A 3632-nucleotide genomic window follows, 5' to 3' on the forward strand; every position below is an offset into this window, starting at 1 on the left:
AAGAAATCCAGCGTGTTTGCAAAAACATCCAGAAAGAGATTCAGCCACCTCTCTGGCTACCTGTTTCTAGTGCTCGCTAACGGTCCGAGAAAGTAGTAACCCCCTCCCTCTAACTCAGATTTGAGACCTTCTCCTTTTTCATACAGGTCTGAAAGTAGCAGGCTGTTGTAAAAACCTTTTATGGACTTGAAGTTCTTCATCAAACTGTGCCTTGCTGGCCAGAGAATGAATAACCTTGGAGCATTTAGCCATTTCTGGACTCTAATTTCCAACACTTGAACCATCCCTCTGGTTCTGCTGTAGACTCTTCAAATCTTCCTTCACACAGGAAGCAGAGGCTGAAGACCCGAGGCTCGAGTGATGGTCCCACCACATGGCTTCTTCAGGTCCTGCGCCCCTGGAGCCCAGGGCCCCTGTGCTCGGCCTACACTAGGGTGCAGGTGGGGGACTTCCTCATCTCACATTCAAGCTGCCCCCTACCCCTTCTTCTCTACTCCTGCTTTATGTTAGTAGAAGAAGGGAAGGGGAAAAAAGGGAAGGAAGGAAGGAAGAGGGCAGAAAAAATGCAAAAGGGAGCTAAGTTTATAAAAATAAGAGAAATTATTTTAACAGAAAATACAAGCCAAAAGATTCGTTTTAAAAGTATACAAAAACAACAAACTTGCATCCAGACTTGCAGCATGTTTTCACCCACAATATTTCAGCATTTTCTACCGCCCTTTGAATGCGCCGCGAATGCCTGCGAACACAAGCTGATTTGTCCTGTTTCACAGATTTGTGCTAATAGGTAAACATGAGTAGAGGCTTAGCAGAATTCCATGAAATAAGTTATTTCATGAACATCTGAAGATTTGTTTTTTAAAGGCTAAGAGGGAAGCAAGAGATTCTGAGAATTTCATTTTCACAATAATGGCTCGGTGTTTGTTCCTCTAACAAAGTATGGTTCCCAGCGATGGCCCGGCTCTCACATCCAAAGCCAGAGCCAGTTTCTTCACATTAGAAAAAGGGACAGCTTCAGGAAAGAGAACCAGTTAGGTATTTTAGAGTGGTATGAAAGATTTTTCAGGGGGAAAAGAAGGCACTAACCTGTGTTGTTTTAATCCGCCGAAAATGACAAGTTCTCAAGTTCCCCTGCAGTCTTCTGGCGGGTTTCCTGTAAGTGTCGCATGTGACATTATACTTCCTCACTGCACCGTCTCTGACGGCCTCTCTAAGCGGTCACATGTGATAAGATCTTCTCGTTGCTTGCTTCACACTGGGGTAACCCTGCTTCTAAAAGAGACTTTGTCACCCTGCAGGGGTCCCCCAGCTTGTGCTAGGCATCCCTAGGACACAGGTAAAGAGCCGATCAGCTGGGGAGAAAGGCAGGGAAAAATAAGGTCTGGACTCCTGGCACCTGGAACCCCGCAGGGGTCAGGGGGTAAGGGAGAGATGGGGACTCTGGAGCCCCAGGGTCCCTCATCGAGGGGCTGGGGCAGAGCTGAGAACGGGCAGATTGCTCCCCGCGCAGCCCCGTTGCTCTGCTCTCGTCTGGACAGGCCCCGACACTGCCCAGGAGAGACCGGCCTTGGGCCACGGCACTGCGCCCAGGAAGTCCCCAGGCTTCTCTCTGGAGGGCACCACCATGGAGAAGCTCGCATTTCTGGGTCCTGCAGTGACAAGAGCCCTTACCCTGAATTTCCCCGCCAGTCTCAAGTTCACATCCAGTCTATTCAGTCCTGCTGCCAGACGGGGTGCCCTCATTCTTGGTTCAGCAAACAAAGCCATGGTACTCTCTGCCTCCTGGGCTAAATAACAGGCAGACTTCCCCCCCACCCCCGCAATGATCTCCAAAATATGCCAGGTTTTGGTTTCCCCGTGGGATGGTGGTGGGTTCATGGAGGTATGTGAAGCCTGGCAGTGGGGGGCCTTGATCCTGGCCTGGCAGGAGCACAGGGGAGTGCCCCAGCATGTCCCTCTGTGCCTGCCGCAGTGGGGAGATCAGAAGAGCTGAGGCAGGGTGCTGTTCCCAGCTTCTTGTTCCCGTGGTCAGTGCCCTCCTCTCTCCTTTCACGATTCCGCTAGCTCTCTGGAGGTCCCCACATACGGAATTTGTGGAAGTAGGAAGTGGTGTGTGGGAGTAAAACCATGTCCTGGACCGAGGGGAATATTCTGCAATTTGTACAACCTGACTCAGTGCAGAAACCCCAAAGTTGTTTCTATTTGGCTACCCTAGCCTAATTCTTTTATTAAAAATGCTTTTAAAGGGATTTTTTGGTTTGTTTTTCAGAAAGGTAATTGTAGACAGCCTCACTGTTCCAAGTCTTGAAAATATTACCCTGTAATTCCCCCATGAAGTTTTCCACGTGAGAACACCAGTAAGGAAAGGAGCCCTGAGATCAGGACTCTGGACAACAGTGGAGCTCAGAAGTCTCAGCACAGGGCTGCATTTCCGGCTCTGAAAACATGCAGAACCGTTTCACCAGCCTGACAGCTGACGGCTGGTCTTCCGATTGAACTGTACATTTAGATTAGTCAGTTGAGTCAAGATGGCTAGAAGCATGACACTAGCTTTTGAAATAGGAATAATGGTAAAATTTTGCTATCTTGGAAAAACAAAATACCACACAGATGATAAATAATCATGACTCCATTTGAATGTATTTAAAAGGGTCATAGTTTGGGTTAAACTGCCAGTTCCAGTTTTTAACCACGTGGTGATGTCTGTCCTACTTAAGCCACGTTCTGTGTGGAATTTTTAACAAAATGCTTTATAATTTTCCTTTAAAATCCCTAACCTGGCCTGTGAATTTTTTTCCCATTTATTTTGGCACTTAAAAAATTTTAACAGACTTTATTTTTTAGTACAGGTGTGGATTTATAGAAAAATCCAGAAGAGAGCGGAGTTCCCACCCATCTGCACCCAGTCTCCCCACTACTAAAATCTTCTCTTAATGTGATATATAAGTAACAATGAATCAGCCAATATTGATACAGTGTTATTAACTGAAGTCCGCAGTTTATTTAGATTTCCTTAGTTTTTTCTCTAATGTCCTTTTTCTGTTCCAGGATCCCATCCAGGACATCACACTACATTTACTCATCATTAGGCTCCTCTTGGTTGAGACAGTTTCTTAGACTTCCTTTATTTTTGATGACCTTGACAGTTTTGAGGAGTATTGGTTTTTTTGTAGAACGTTCCACAATTGGGATTTCTCTGATGTTTTTCTCACAATGAGACTAGAGTTATGGGTTGTTAGGTTTCTCCTTCCTTACTGTCTACTCTGGAAGGAAAGTCTTGAGGGTGAAGTTATCTATACAAATTATTTGGAGCTCTCTGGCACAGAAAATTTGTCTCTTCTCCCCATTTACTAATTTATTCAGTCATTTATTTATATCAGTATGGCTTCATAGATATTTAGTGTATACTTTGGGTTACAATTCAACCCTACTGGATTTATTTTGTTGTTGGAAGTGATTTCACCTTTGACTATTGGGAGCTCTTTCTGTTGGTTCCTGTGCTCCTCTGACACACTCCTATTAATATTTTTTGAATTTTGTTTTTGAGCTGTCTTACTTGCTGGCATTACAAGATGCTCTGGGCTCATCATGTATCGTACCCCTCCAGTTGTCCAGGATTTTTTTTTCTGTCT

General features: G+C 45.3%; 1 protein-coding gene across 1 annotated transcript in view; it reads right to left on the reverse strand.

The window, feature by feature from the left end:
* Window positions 1-1226, reverse strand: part of WIPF1 (WAS/WASL interacting protein family member 1) — an 87025-nt gene extending 85799 nt beyond the window's left edge. Inside the window, exon 1 of the mRNA XM_011226214.3 lies at window positions 1087-1226. The gene's annotated coding sequence lies outside the window, so the exon portion shown is untranslated. The remainder of the gene's footprint in view (window positions 1-1086) is intronic.
* Window positions 1227-3632: the final 2406 nt, after the last annotated feature.

The sequence above is a fragment of the Ailuropoda melanoleuca genome, chromosome 2 (assembly GCF_002007445.2).
Source record: "Ailuropoda melanoleuca isolate Jingjing chromosome 2, ASM200744v2, whole genome shotgun sequence".
Classification (NCBI taxonomy): Eukaryota; Metazoa; Chordata; class Mammalia; order Carnivora; family Ursidae; genus Ailuropoda; species Ailuropoda melanoleuca.